Genomic DNA, 16699 nt, shown 5'->3' with positions numbered 1-16699 from the left:
AAATGTTGATAAGAATTTGTAGTTCTTTTATTATTCTTGTAACATCAATAAGTGAAATATTTAATTAAGGCTTTATAAAAGTTTATTCTTTTTCTAAAGTCTAAACAGTAAAATCAACTTTTTTTTATTAATATTAAATTTTATGAATTTTTTCAATAATAAATTTTTTTACTACTTAATTAATAAAATCTTTTAATAAAATCTCTTACTGAAAAGTGGATAATGAAGTTTTGGATATCATATTCAATAAAATTTATAACTTCCACAACAAGTGCAAGTTGTAAGGTCCTGGTCTTTGAGTTTAGCGTTATTTCAGCAACTTCAGCTTCTCCTGGATTAAATTCAGATGTTGCAAACTGCTTTGGGAACATGGGATCCTGGTTTCTTAGATGGCCTTTCATGAATATTGCTTAAATGAGTTGTTTCGGTGCTCAAATCTTGGATCTTGTCAAATGGTAGCTATGGATTTTGTTAAACTTGCAAACTTCAAGCTGCCATGGATGAGTTTTTTTTGAGAAAAGCAGGAAGTTAAGAAAAGTTTTTTTGGGTTTTGAAATTTTTTTTGGGGATAATATATATTGAGACAGAAAGAGGATGGTACGAGATTCAAAGTAAACCTTTGTAATTGCAAGAGAAAAAACAAGAGATTCTGCAACAAATGAAAAAAAGAAAAGAAAATTGGAGGGATAGATTTAAACATATAATGAACAATATTAAATTTTTATTAAAATAACTTTTTTATTGAAGGGTGATATAATATTTTACATTTATTTCTTTCTTATTCTTTGATATAATTTTAACCAACCAAATATCTTTTCAATATTCCCCCTCTATTCTATTTTAATGAATCAAATTAAAGTTCTATTCTATTCTTATATAATAACAATTTCATTTTTTTTAATTCCTCTTTCACAGGCCATGCTTCTTGACTTGATTTCTATGTGTGATTCAGCTGCATCTTCTCCTTTTCATTGTCATCATATTCTGATAAACGCACTTGACATCAGGTAAATCCAAGATTCTTCATTTCAGAAACCAGATGTTGCAACTCAAAATGTATCTCCCCTTCATCTGGATGGTTCTCTTTCGCAGAGGATAATTTTTCATAATAATTTATCTAATCAATTTGAATACAGCTCAACACTTGCCCATTTTTCACCCGTATTTCTCTCATCAAATCTTTGATGCGATAAATAGATCACAGAATAAATATGCTTTACATTTGTGAATGTTATATGGTGAATATGTAAAGAGTTAACTACGGAAATCGCTCGGAGGAATCTATAAGCCAAAGGGAACATAGACATTAACAGCTTAATATCTAAAAGGCAGATTTTGATCGTAAGTTCATGTGTTTCTCGCATCCTGAAGCACTTCTTCATAAATTTAAGCAGCTGCTAGCACAGAAGGTTCAGGAAAAATCCCCCTTTGCTGCGATTAGCAATATCAAAGAAAAGCGTCAATGTGGTCTGAAACATAAACAAACCATTATCAATATTAAAAAGAGAAGTGCCAAAAAAAGTTAGTGTAGTATTAGTATATAGTCGCAACAATTAGCATGGTATAATCTTTGTTCGTAGCCTTATAATTTATATTACAGTTTGGTGTCTTCCGAAAGCCAACATGCTTTTCTTTGATGATAGTTTTCAGATTTATCACTGAAGGCCTTCAAAATTATACCTGAAAAACAATAAGAAAGTAGGAGGTAATAGATACATGTGTTCCCATCGCGAAGCTGGATAAAATCATGATAACATATTTTCGCTCTCTTTGAAGGCTATGAACTGTAGTTTAATTTAGATTGAAGCCTTTCAAAGAGAGTGAAAAAGGGTTGCATGTCAACTCTAACGCCTCGTAAAGAAAGAAGCAGCTCGTTCATTTCCCTGGTTAGGGCTCCCAGCTAGTATGCTCATAGAAGTCTGAAACATCAAACACTACCAAAGGAAAAGCCAACATGCTTTTTCTTCAATGATATTTTTCAGATATATCACTAAAAGCCTTCAAAATAAAACCTGAAAAACAATAAGAAAGCAGAAGGTAGTAGATATATGTGTTCTCGTCGCGAAACTCATGACAACTTTTCTTCGCTCTCTTTTAAAGGCTTCGAACTGTAGTTTAATTTAGTTTGAAGCCTTTCAAAGAGAGTGAAAAAGGGTTGCATGTTAACTTAAACGCCCCGAAGAGAAATAAGTAGCTTGTTCATGTCCCTGACTAGGGCTCCCAGTTGGTATGCTCATGGAAGCCGTGAAACATCAAACATTACAAAGGAAAAGCCAACATGCTTTTCTTCGATGTTATTTTTCAGATTTATCAGTGATAGCGTTCAAAATAAAACCTAAAAAAGAGTAAGAAAGCCGGAGGTAGTAGATATATGTCGTCCCGCCACGAAACTGGATAAAGTCATCACAACTTTTCTCCACTCTCTTTTAAAGGCTTCGAACTGTAATTTAATTTAGTTTGAAGCCTTTCAAAGAGAGTGAAAAAGGGTTGCATGTCAACTCAAATGCCCCGATGGAAAGAAGAAACTTGTTCATGTTCTTGACTAAAACTCCTAGCCGGTATGCTCATGGAAGCCGTGAAACATCAAACATTACCAAAGGAAAAGCCAACCTACTTTTCTTCAAATCTATCACTGAAAGTGTTCAAAATAAAACCTAAAAAACATTAAGAAAGGAGGAGGTAGTAGATATATGTGTTCCCGCCACGAGACTGGATAAAATCATGACAACTTTTCTCCACTCTCTTTAAAAGGCTTCGAACTGTAATTTAATTTAGTTTGAAGCCTTTCAAAGAGAGTGAAGAAGGGTTGCATGTCAACTCAAACGCCCTAAAAAGAAAGAAACAGCTCGTTCATATCCCTGACTAGGGCTCCCAGTCAGTATGCTCATAGAAGTCGTGAAACATCACACACTACCGAAGGTGGCAAAGTTGGAAGCCCTTGAGGGGAAGTGAACAACCTGTGGCTTGAAGATCTATGTGAACAAAGATCCCGGCCCTAGTCTCCGGAGTCACGACTAGCTCGATTGATCTAGAGACAAGATATTTTAAAAGCCTAATTGGCTATTTCGAAAGGCTCACTTGAGCACTTGAGTGAGGAGGGTTCTAATGACGACCTTTTTATAGGCGAGGAAATGCATGTAAGAAAAATGTTACGTGCATTCGTTAATTAATTTCATTAATCATCTCATCACAACCGTTCGTTAGATGAGTTTCACGTGATAAAATGTAGAAATTGAGCTACTAAGATTGATGTTCGATTGTGCATATTACCATACGGGATAATTACCATACCGACTTATGTGTGAATCAGTGGTCCAATTTGGTCCCATGCACTTATTCTCGAATGCGTCATTCTTATATTTTTCAGTACCCAAATGGCCAAAAGAAGTGGTTCCGAAGAGCCGTAGAGGGCCAATCCATCTCAACAAAGAATAAAGCAGTTTTGGCATCTCAGTCACGTCCATTTCCTTTTCAAGACCACGTAAGAACAATTTGAAATATCATATCGAATGGAACATTTCACCAGTCGGTCCGAAAATGTAATTTATATCTTGAACAAATCATCAAGCTATGAAGATCATTTGTCGACCAAGATTCTCAGAAATCTTATACATCACTACTTCAATCAGCTCACCTGATGCATGTCCTCCAGAACAAGCTCCATAAATCTTTTGGCTTTTTTTTTTTTGTGCTGCATTTAATCCCTTGCCTCCTCTTGCAACCAAATGAATGAAAGAAATGAAAACAAGGAATATTATAGGCAAGAAAGCAACCTAAAATGAAATGGTAAAGCTATATATGTTTAATGTTACTTTAGATTTGAAAGAACACACCTGCCTTTATCTATTATTTTTCAATTATTTAACACTTAATGCAACTTGGGTTTGCAGAGAACATTCTGTTGTATGCTTCACCACAAAACAACGCTTGGCAAGCACGACAAGCATCTTCTGAAGTAAATCCATAGATGAAATCTTTTCTTTCAAATGTATTTTGCATTTAAATCTTTGCTGAACGCTCAAGGCAAGTTTATGCATCAACTGTGGAAATTTTGGATAGCCAAATTGAAATGTAAATAACGAAATAAGGAAGCAAAGAAATACTTACTGACAGAATACCATAGCTGTTTGGCAAATTGAAGTTGCTGGGCGTGAGACCAATGGTAGTGATCCAGCATTTAGTTGTATTTTCCCATAACAGAAAGTCCAGGCATGGACCAAGCCCACAAGCTTCCAGCACATGATCCGCATCTTAATTAATGGGCAAAAATACATAGACTTGGGTTCACAAGCTAAGCAGGAAAGTAGGACACTAGATAACTGCAAAATAGGATAAACTTCATAACTGAAAACAGTGCCCCTTGCATGCCTTCAAGGGCAATAAAAATACATTAACATCTAAAAGTGACTCCTAAATCATTGAAGATATGAACTAGGTGTACAGATTAGGGCTTGTCCTTTGTTCAGACTTGTCTTATATTTCCCCTTATTCAGACTTTTCATGCCCTTATTCAAACTAGGTGATATGAAACATGCCTTACATATCTTGAAAAGATCACCTGCCCTTTCAGATTAGGGCTTGTCCTGGGTACGACCCCACAGGCATGCTTTGCCTTCTCTGATGTTCCCGATCTGAATCCTGAAAAGTCTGAATAAGGCGATATATAAGGCGTGTCTCTAAACTGGCATAGCCTTCTCATTTCACCCTTAGAAATATAAAGACCCTTAGGAAGCTTAATTCTATTGATTTAAGCGGTCTATCTATAATCAAATTCTTCTCTTCGAACTCTCTAGCTAGATTTTCCTCTTCAGCTTATCAAGGAGAATCAATTAACAGCTGTGTCAAATTAAGTCAAATTAAATCCTTCAATCAATAGATTTTGTTCAATTGTTAAGGCTACGTCAAAGAACCAATCAGGCACAAAAATCATGGAAAATACCACTCAGACTTCAATGAAGATTTTGTGTTAACTGCATTGATTTAGGATTAGCAATTGCTATTATTCTATTTATGTATAGCATGATCTGTATATATATTTTATACTCAGTACAAGTTCAATATATAAGAAATATTCATTCTCCCATATTTTCTAAATGGTATCAGAGGCTTCTTTTGCTTAAACAAGCTTTATAAAAATCCCTTTATCACAAACTAAAATCATGACTTCTGCAAATGATAGTGCAAACTCTACAAATCTTGAAATCCACCAATTCTCAAATCAAAATGTTTCAAATTCTCAGTCTTTAGTCTCCATCAATGTTGCAGCACAATTACCTTTGAAACTTACCTCCAAAAATTATCCATCATGGAGAGCTCAGTTTGATGCTTTACAATTCGGATACAATCTTTTGGAATTTATTGATGGATCTCATCCTTGTCGACCAGCTACGTTAGTCAAAGACAGAATAGAGACACTTAACCCTGCATACTCTCAATGATGTAGACAAGACAAATTATTACTTCATGCTATTATTGCCTTAACCTCAGAAATGGTTATGCCTCTCATTGCCTCTAAAAAGATGTCATTAGAAGCTTAGAGCAAACTTCGTCCATTATATGCAAACAGATCCAGATCAAGAATGATGACTCTCAAAGACCGTCTCACTGGTACTAAAAAGGAAAATCTCTCAATCAGTGAATATTTAGAGCTAATCAAATGTATTGCAGCTGAGTTTGTTTTAGTTGGTGCCCTTGTAGAAGAAGATGATTTAGTGTTTTACATTTTAAATGGAGTTGGACCTGAATATAAGGAGATTGGAGCAGCAATTCAGGCAAGAGAAACAGCCATCACGTTTGAAGAACTTCATGACAAACTCACTGAGTATGAACAATTCTTGTCAAAAACTAAAACTGTTCAAGAGACTACAATCGTGACAGCAAATTATACTAAACGCACCAACAATTTTCATAATCGAGAGCGTGGTCGCAATTTTTCATCCAATCGCTCTCATTCAAGTCCTAGTTTTTTGTCCATGTAGAAACTAAGAACCCATTTCAACCAAAATCAATCCAGCATATATCAAACACAAAAGCTTGTTTGTCAAATATGCGAAAAGATTGGGCACACTGCAAGACAATGCTACAAGGTCAAACAACTATTTATCTCCCAACCACAGCCTGTTGCATATTGTGCTAATATGACTCGGTCAGATAATTAGAATTGATTCATGGACACAGCAGCATCAAATCATGTCACTGCCGACTTGAAAAACTTGTCCTTGCATTCACCCTATAATGACTCCAATGAGATTATAATTGGTGATGAATCAGGTTTCTCTATAACACACACAGGTTCCACTACATTGAACTCTCAATCTGCCACTTACTCTTTATCAAATGTTTTATGTGTTCCATCCATTCAATAAAACTTAATATCTGTTTTTCAGTTCTGCAAATTCTATAAAACATCTGTTGAATTCTTCCCTTATTGTTTTGTTGTAAAGGATCTAGCCACGTGGGCGATCTTAACACGAGGCCTAAATAAGGATGATGTTTATGTGATGCCTACAAAATTGCAACCAACAACTTTGGTTGGTGTTCGAACTTCCAAATGTGATTGGCACAAAAGAATTGGTCATCGTCGTATTCTTCAACATATGATTCAATCACATTCCCTTCCTTGTGTTTCAAATCAAAACCTTAATGTTCCATGTGATTCATGCAATTGCAATAAAAGTCATAAGCTTTCCTTTGATTGGTCCACCTTAAAAAGTCAACGCCTTCTTGAATTGTTATACACTGATCTTTGGGGCCCCTCTCCTATTAAGTCTAAAGATGGCTTCTCTTATTATGTTATTTTTGTGGATCATTTTACCAAATATATCTGGCTCTATCCTCTTAAAAACAAGTCAGATCTTTCTTTTTTATTTCTTAAGTTTAAAAGTCTGGTTGAAAACTATTTTGGCACCTTCATAGCTTCAGTTTACTCTGATGGGGGTGGAGAGTATGAAAAACTAAAAAATTTTTTGCCACATATGGTATCTCTCATCTTCGAACTCCACCACACACACCAGAACATAATGGCACAGTAGAACGCCGTCATCGTCATATCGTTGAAACAGGACTCATACTTCTGCATCATGCATCCTTACCTTTATCATTTTGGACATATGCCTTTCAAACAGCAGCCTATCTTATCAATAGAATGTCCACCCCTCTTCTTCATTTTAAATCACCTTTTGAGACCCTTTTTCATGAACAAGCAAATTACTCGAAATTAAGGGTATTTAGATGTCTCTGCTAGCCATTGTTAAAACTATATGCCAAACATAAATTAGACTTAAAATCTAAACCTTGTATATTCCTTGGTTATTTTCTTCATTAAAGTGCCTATAAATGTTTTGATCCAAGTACTAACAGTGTGTATGTTTTCAGGCATGTCATTTTTCATGAGTCAGTGTTTTCTTTTCAAACTCAATTTTCACCGCAATCATCCATGGCATTTATTCTTGATATCATGTGGTACGCATCCAATAGTTCTCCAAATCCTTCCCACTTCATTGTGCCAATTGCATCTAAAAGTGACAACATCAACAAAACTTCAATAGCATTACAAGACACATCATCGCCTAACTATTTCTCCTTCAACATCCATTCCAAGTTCATCCACTCACACCTTTCTTTCTAATCCTTCCACCAGTCCATCTGATTCCATCACAATACCACCCAACTTTTTACCTACAGCTAAACCATCACAGAGAACACATGCAATGACCACACGTTCTCAATATAATATATTCAAGCCTAAATCTTTGTTCACAGTCACAAAGCATCCTTTACCTGAACAAATGGAACCAACATGTGTGTCTCAAGCACTCAAGGATCCTCATTGGAGAGAAGCTATGTCTGAAGAATTCATGGCACTTATGGGCAATGGCACATGGGAGTTAGTTCCTTCTCAACCAAATCAACATGTCATTGGTTGTAAATGGATTTTTAGTATTAAATACAATAGTGATGGCAGCATAGCTGGATATAAAGCCAGATTAGCTGCAAAGGGCTTTCACCAACTCCCTAAATTGGACTACAAAGATACTTTTAGTTCAATTATAAAACCGATAACAGTTCGAACTGGTTTATGTATTGCTGTAGCTCGAAAATGGCCTTTACATCAATTATATGTGAACAATGCTTTGTTAAATGGTACGCTGATTGAAGATGTCTTCATGGAACAACCAGCTGGGTTCCTTGATTCCTCTCTTCCTAAACATGTTTGTCGGCTAAAAAAACCCATTTACGGGCTTAAACAAGCTCATCGAGTATGGTACCATGCATTAAGTTCCTTCAGAATTATGGCTTTGTTCAATCTAAGTCAGACAGTTCACTCTTTATTTATTCTACTCCTAAGATCACTGTATATTTCCTGTTTTATGTTGATGATTTGATCCTTACAGGAAGTGATAACTCTTTCTTTAGTGGTTTCATTCAGGCTCTATCTCACAAATTTTCTCTAAAGGATCTTGGAGAACTGAATTTTTTCTTAAGAGTTGAAGTTCTGAAGACGAAATCTGGTGTTTTCTATCTCAGCAGAAGTATATTCGACAGCTGCTTGAAAAGTCATCAATGGCAGGTGTAAAAGAATTTGCATTTCCTTCGGCCACTCCCTGCACGTTATCTCTTTATGATGGTTCTCCAAAGGTTAATGCTACATTCTACAGGAAATTAATTGGTGGATTGCAGTATTTGTCCATGACAATGCCTGACATAGCCTTTGCTGTCAATAAATTATCTCAATTCATGCATTGTTCTTCTCAAGTTCATTATGCAACTCTTAAAAGGGTTCTTCGGTACTTAAAAGGAACAATCAATCATGATCTTTTACTTCAACCACAAAATTTATCGTGTGTTACAGCCTTTTCATATGCCGATTGGGCGGCCAATTCTGATGACAGGACATCCACCACCTCTTATATTGTCTATCTTGATATAACTCAAATCTCTTGGTGCTCCCGCAAACAACGTTCAGTGGCTCGCTCCTCTACCGAAACAGAGTATCGTGCAGTCGCTACCACTGTATCAGAACTAGCTTTTGGGTGCAATCTTTACTTGCTGAGTTAGGCATCCATCTCACCAAAACACCTACTGTTTCTTGTGACAATATTGGAGCTATATATGTTTGTGTTAATCCAGTGTTTCATTCCAAGATGAAACACATTGCTATTGATTATCATTTTGTTCGAGATCATGTCAATAAAGGGTTAGTAGCAGTATCTCACATCTACTCCAAGGACCAGCTAGCTGATTTGCTCACAAACCTGTCTTAAGAACACGACTTGCTTCTCTTCGATCCAAGATAGGTGTTGTTGTTGGCACACCTATCTTGCGGGGGTGTATCGAAGAGAATCAATTAACAATTGTGTCAAAGTCAAATTAAATCCTTCAATCAACAGATTTTGTTCAATTGTTAAGGCTACATCAAAGAACCAATCAGCCACAAAAATTATAAAAAATATCAATCAAACTTCAACAAAAATTCTATGTTAACTGCATTGATTTAGGATTAGCAATTACTATTATTTCATTTATGTATAACATGATTTATATATATATATTTTACATTCTGTACAAATTCAATATATAAGAAATTTTAATTCTCCCATATCGTCTAAACAGCTAATGCAGCTGCTGATACTGTGAGCTCGGGATACCAGTGACTTAATTCCAAAGCCGGGCCTCGTTCAGTTTGAACAACACGAAAATGTAGAGGTTACCGCTGACAAATCGTGCCACGAAACTCTAGAGGAAGCCCAAGATCAGTCCTCAAATGTGCAATCTTCTCCAACAAAATCAACTTTTCCAATGACATTATCAATAACTTGCTCAACTTAACAACCAACAGAAGAGTGCTAGGGGCAACAGTTTCCACCATCGTCCTTCAACACTCGTCTGTATGGGAAGCCATGTCATTGTGTTTTTTAAATTCAAAACTTTAAACTTGTTACTCCCTTTTGTCTATTTTTTTAATCTATTTTTTCTTTTTGGGATGTACTTATGTCCTATTTCTTTTTTTTAACATTTAAAATTTTACTTTTTATATTTTAAAATTATTTTTTTATATATTCTTTCATGATATTAAAAATCATGAAATTTTAATTTTATAAAATTTTTTTTAATTTTAATATTAAATAAATTAAAATTAAAACTTTTTTTAAACAAATAAATAGGGACAAAGAAAATATTATAAGTTATATAACTCTCTGATTCCACACTATCTCCAAAAACAACACGCATGACTTAAGACCCAATTCAAAAAAAAAAAAAAGGTAAATCTGATTTGTTTGTATTAGTGCTGGATAAAAAAAAAAAAGTAATACTAAACTCAAGCATTACAACAAAGATTTTTTTTTTTTCTTATTTCTCACTTTTGTAGCTCTATTAATATTATATTATATTTCTATATTTTACTTAATCATATTTATATGTGATGTATTGACATTCATATTTATATTTATATATTTTACTTAATCATATTTATTTTTTACAAAAATAAAAAGTAAGTCCACTAAATATGTAATTTTAGAGAAAAATTATGTATCTGCTTTAATTCTAATGTTTTAGCATTTTAATGGTATCCAAATTTTCACCCACTCAAAATTGTGCTTCCTTTAACGGTATTAAATTTTTTCGCAGTTGTGATTTAAATTTTTATTGATAATGTCACTAAATAGCAAGTAATAAAATGTTTCATAAGTTGTCTAATATATATAAGAAGACGTGTTAAGGGTAACCAGGCCTAGAACTTCAAGATTGTAAGTGGTATTTTTCACTCATCTATACCTATATATAAAAACAATCTCCATACTCCAATTGACTCCAATTTTTGGCCAAATCAGCATTTTTACTATTCATTTTACCCAATCAGCTATTTTCTTAATGCCATCTGAGCTCAACATGGATTGAAAAAGGATTTATTATTTGTTGAGGATATTTGGCTGGAAAAACAGAACCGGAAAATGTCTAGAAAGGGATAAAGTTTTGGTTGAAAAAAGAGAAGGGGAAGGGTCTAGAAAAGGGGTAAGGTTAAATAAAAAAATTTAGATTAGGCAATTGAGAGAAAGAGTTAACGAGGGAAGCGTTTTCTTTCTTTAAGATCAAGATGAGATTGAATTGGAGTGGGTAGTGAGAATTCTCCTCTAAGTGACAAACAAGTTCGTGAAAAAAAGTCAATAGGTTTTTTTGAAACTAATGATAAAAAAGAAACAAGTCAAAAAGAAAGAGATAGGGAAAGGAATAGATAAGAGAGGTGATAGTTTGATGTCTAACGGGGAAGAAAAGGTATGGTGGAGAAAGAGAAAGGAAAAGGGGAAATAAAGCATGACCATGCATCGTGTTTGACAATGCCAGAATCAACCCTACTTCATTCTTTCCGTTTTAGGTGTTTTATGGGTTATTATGGGTGCAATCCTTGTTGTTGAAGGCATTTGGATTTTCATGTAAGTTTTCAAATTCATATTGCATGTATTTGTAAATTGTAATTTTTCAGATTTGTATTAGACTTGTTGAATCTGTGTAAGTCCCCAATTACAAAATCATGGACAAATTGAGTCAAATGCAGTTTATAAAGTTTTAGATTGTAAAGGTAAATATTATTCTAAGTTGTGGAATGGAGTCATTTATTGCTGCCATGGATTTACTACAAATTTTTAGAAAAATTGCTGCATTATTTTGTGGTATTGACATTTTCTATGCAGTATAAACTTTGTAGATGCTTTTAGAGGGGTAGGGGCTGAGGCGAATTTAATTTTATATCAAGGAAAGTCTCATACTGATATGTTTTTATAGGTTAGTGATCATTTCTAACTTTTTATTGTCATTATAGGTTTAATATACCAGTTTTATCAGTTTGGTCGTCCTACATCTACTTTTATGGTATGTAACTATAGAAATTTATTCCAACATGGTTGATTCCTTTTGCCACAACTACATCCCTTGGGTCATCTTTCAACCAAGAACCACTCTTCAACATTAACCAAACTACTATTTTAATCGAAACTCTGTTTTGCATAATTTTTTTAATTATAACAATGTTTAAGGATTGATCCCTTAAGGTTGGTTTATGAATTAAAAGATAAGTAAAAGTTTGTTAAACAATTTTAGCTTGAGAAAATGCACACAATGATACAAACAATTTGCTATAATTGTTATAACAAGGTAAGTAATTGGGAACTGCTAGGCATCATACAAATAATCTGAAGAAGTTGGTAGTGATGAAACTAAGATATGATGGTTATGAAGCTTATCTTTGCAAAACTTCATGGGTCAGCAATTCTAACCATCATAAAGGTCTCTTTCTCATTCTTAAACAGTTAAATTGATCAGATGAAAAAACAAAATTTTCTTTCTCATGAATATATACATATTTAATTTTGGTTTTTGTTTCGTTTTATTTATACTTGATTGCCTTTTTCCTTTAAACTGGAATACTGATTACTCACTAGCATGTTAAGAAAGTTAGCCTTCTGGCATAACCAAATAGGAAAGAGGCTAATGACGCAGGAATGAGGATAACGTAATCAATGAAAGTGCCAAATATTTGACTGTCTTTTTCCTTTAAACTGAGATACTGATTACTCATTTGCATGCTAAGAAATGGCAATAAAATCAGGCACAGAAAAATTCAACTGAAAATAAAAGGAAAAGATCAAAGAAGCAATTGTTCCTCACAAGATCTTTTTGAAGCCTATACAGGCACAGGCACCCTTGCCCATCCATTTTCATTATATTTTTTAATTTATTTTTAAAAATGTTATTTGTCACAGGAACCTGTGAAACAAGATTCTAACAAGTCAGAGAATGACAAGGAAAATGCGGCTGCCTTTGCCATGTCATTGAAGGTATATTTGATCATAAGATTTCAGTCTTTTTTATGATATTTGTTAAAATCAGGCATAGCTTTAGTAAAATTTTTTCTAACACGCCCCACCTTAGTTTCCACTGCAGCAAAAGGCCAAGAGTTTGGGAATCAAAAATCATTTCAAAATATCAATGCAGAAGAATATATTGCTGCCACTGCTGGAGAACAACCTTCAAAAAAGAAAAAGAAATCCAAACAAGTTAATGGTATGACAAAAGTTGCTAAATATGTGTTGTCTTGCCCAATCCTGTAGTGCGAATGTGCTATTGTTGAGTAATAGGCTAGGCTAATCTTGGATTTTTTATGGATTGCGCGCATCAACCAGTTAAAAAACTCATATATTGAAATTTATTTCTCATTTTGTGTTATGTGAAAAGTTTGGCTTCTTACTTTCTCTATTTCTTTGTAATAAAAGAAACATGTTGAGTTTTAAGTCATATTAATAGGAATAGGATACTTTAGTTAGGTCTCTCCAAGACATAGGCAAATGAAGAAGTTGGCAACGATGAGGATATACCCACACCTAATGTAATTTGTCAGGATGATATTGACTAGAGTGGGAGTTGTGACCAGCTATTACGAACCGCCATTATAGGCCTGGTCATGTTGTGGATTCTTGTAGCTTTCATTGCAGGATTACATGATCCTGAAAGCCCTTTTTTGGTATCTCAATAAAATGAAAGTGGTTACATACCATAAGAAATTTTAACCTTTTTTATTTTTTTCTTTAATTGTTTTAAATGTTATCAATGAAAAACTTCAAAGTTGATAATTAGTTAATAATTTATAATTTTTTAGAGTATCTTTTAGCTTCACTTATTAGAATATTTTTATTTCATAAGTGATGTTTCATATAATAATTTTTTTTAATTTTTTTATTGAGGTTTTTTTGAAGCATAAAATTTTAAATGAATGAGTTATAGAATTAAATTTATGTATTATTATTGGACAGTCATTCAAAAACTTATTTTAATTTAAAAATAAAAAAAATTATAATATTAAATTTTTTTAATTTTATTACATGTTATCATAAAAAAATAAAATAATAAATATAAAAAATTTATAACTTCAGCGAAGTGAGGGCAGCCCACTAGTTTATAAAAAAAAATATATAATTATTTTTTCTTCTTTTATGATATATATATATATATATAAAAGATATATCTAAGTTCCTTGAAAACACATTATTCTATTTCAAAACTCCTAAGAACAACCTTCCTCTTATATATGATACCACGAGTTTGCTACTACAGAATAGCACTTAGTTTGACTGAGTTCTATCTATCTTCAAATCACAGAAAACGAAAAAAAAAAAAAAAAAACACTTTTGCAGCTAATCGAGTGTCTTTAAATTACTACACTTACTCTATGACAACATTAAAAAAAAAAAAAAAAGGTAAAACACGAATCAAACTTTCGAATTTTAATTATTCAAAGAATGTAATCATAATTTTAAGAGCAAAAGATGTTCAATTAGTTGAACTTTATTATAAAATATTAGATTTTACACACCTAGGTGAAGGAGAAAAAAAATGAGTTGAATAAAAAATTTGCATTTTGAAGAAAAAGGTACATGATTGTGGATAGTTTCTTTGAGATATAAAAGGTCTTAAATAGTACTTTTAATTTTATATTACTCTAATTAATTTATTTATATTTTTAATAAATTCTTTAATTGAGTTTAGTAACATTAAACTCAATCAAATACATTATAAATTATATATATATAAAAAAAAACATTTGTCACTAAATTTGTTTATAAAATTATTTATAAAAATAGTAATATTTAATATAAATTATTTTTTGAGTGCAATAAAATATGTTTTTTCTTGGGTCACAAAAAATTAATTAGTTATTTTGAATAACAATTAAAACGATTGTTTTTTTTACTCATTTTGTATAATAAGCATGTTTTAACATTATACATAATTTTTAAAGTAAAATTACAAAAAAAAAAGTATGAAATATTTTATTCAATGATTAATAAATATTTTTCTATTTAAATAGTAAAGTTCAAAAAATTTATTTATTAAATAAAAATAAAATTACAAAAAAATATTTTAAATAAAAAATAATAGCACTATATTCAAATGTTAATATAATAAACACTAAAAAAATTGATTGAGATAAAAATTGTTCGTGAAACAAATACGAAAGATTAGTTTGCTTAACTCAAAACTTTCGGAAAAACAATGATAAAGCACAAAAATGTTGTATTTTGACTTCTGAAAAAACTAATGTAGCATGAAAAATATTTTACCTTATGTTTGGATGCAATTGCACTTTTAGTGAAACGTAGTTAAATTCCAATCATCTCTAATTAAATTTAAATGTCAATTTTAATAAAATTTATTCAATATAAATTTTTACTGAACAATCACAATTACAATAACCTTTTTTCAATTATAGTTATAATAATAATTATTATTATTTTTAATTTTATCAAAATTAATCCTACTGTTTATCTAAATAAAATTTTAATTTTTTACCTAATTTTTTGTACGGATCTTGACAGTAGATTATACTTTCATAATACAACAAAAAGAGGAGATTACCTGATTAATAGGTCGTGAGTTGTAAGTTTGAAAAGCGAAGACGTGGCTTGTTGAGTGTTGAAGTGTTGAAAGGCGCAAGTAGAAGCAACTGCCCCTAGCATTCCTTCAACTAACAAACCTTCCATTTCATTCCTGACTCATCCAAGTAAAGCCTTTCAGGCTCTGTTGTCAATCTAAATCTCAATGACTATGCCCCTTCTTCCATGATTTCAAACACTCCAGAAAACTTTCTCGACAAAGCAATAACTCTACGCCTTTTTTAGAGACCTAAATCTCTTCTATACCTCCCCAATGACATAAGAGACATGATTCTATGAGGTTGACTCACTAGAATCTTCCTTGTCTTTAACACCAATTTAAGCTTCTTGACCCCTTGAAACACATTATCAAAAGGAAACTTCATGTATCTTATAAAAAGGACGTGGGTTTTTCTCAGATTATCCCAAGAAGCAAAACCCTTATTTTGAAAAAACAAATTTTGACCAAGAATGGCGTCTTCTCTGGAACTTTTTTTGAGGGATGGAAATGGGATATCGTAGAAAGTTGCGGTTTGTCATGAAATGGGAATTTGTAAGAGAGAAATAGGAGAAAAGCGGTTGATATTGAAGCTTTGTTTGAAGTAAGCATAAGGCGAGGTTCCATGTTCAATTGTTTAAATACTGATATATGTTAATATACAGAAAAAATAAAAAAGAAAAGATTAGAGGGAAGAATTACCTGTTCGGAATAGAGGGTGAAGCTCGTTTTAGGGGTTATAAGCAAAACCACCTTTCGACAGATTCTTCTGTTGAGATTTTTGTCATCCACCATCTAGGGACTTCAATATAAAATCATCGAGAATGCAGGGTAAAATAGTTAGACCAAAACCAAATTTGTTTAAAATGGTAAGTGGTTTTCTATCACTAGAGTATCGAACTTTCTTTTTCTTCTTAAGTTCGTTGCAGTATTTGTTGGAATTTATTTTAAATTTTATAATCTCACATTGAAAGTTAAGTGAAATTATAAGAATTTAAGTTTGTTTTGTATCTCATATTAAGAGTTTACTAAAAGTATAAGGAATTTGAATAAGATATTTTGATTTTGATTTGATAATCTCAGATAGTTAGATACCAATAAAATAGCTAAGTTGGTAAGCTATTAAAAAAATATATTGGGTTTTAGGTTAAGTTTTGAGTAAAGAGTTTTTGATGATTTTTATCCAATCTTATAATTGTATTGGGTTTAGAGTAGGTCATCTTGGATTAGGCTAAAACAAATATATTTGTGTGTTCTTATTCTAGCTTTGAGCTTG

General features: G+C 32.4%; 1 pseudogene; it reads right to left on the bottom strand.

Annotated features, from left to right (window-relative positions):
• Positions 1–4340: 4340 nt before the first annotated feature.
• Positions 4341–16095, bottom strand: LOC111313331 (protein WHAT'S THIS FACTOR 1 homolog, chloroplastic-like; annotated as a pseudogene).
• Positions 16096–16699: the final 604 nt, after the last annotated feature.

This window comes from Durio zibethinus, chromosome 23 (genome assembly GCF_047325235.1).
Source record: "Durio zibethinus cultivar Kanyao isolate XHJ-2024 chromosome 23, ASM4732523v1, whole genome shotgun sequence".
In the NCBI taxonomy this organism is placed as follows: domain Eukaryota; kingdom Viridiplantae; phylum Streptophyta; class Magnoliopsida; order Malvales; family Malvaceae; genus Durio; species Durio zibethinus.
This window is presented reverse-complemented; position numbering and strand designations above follow the sequence as displayed.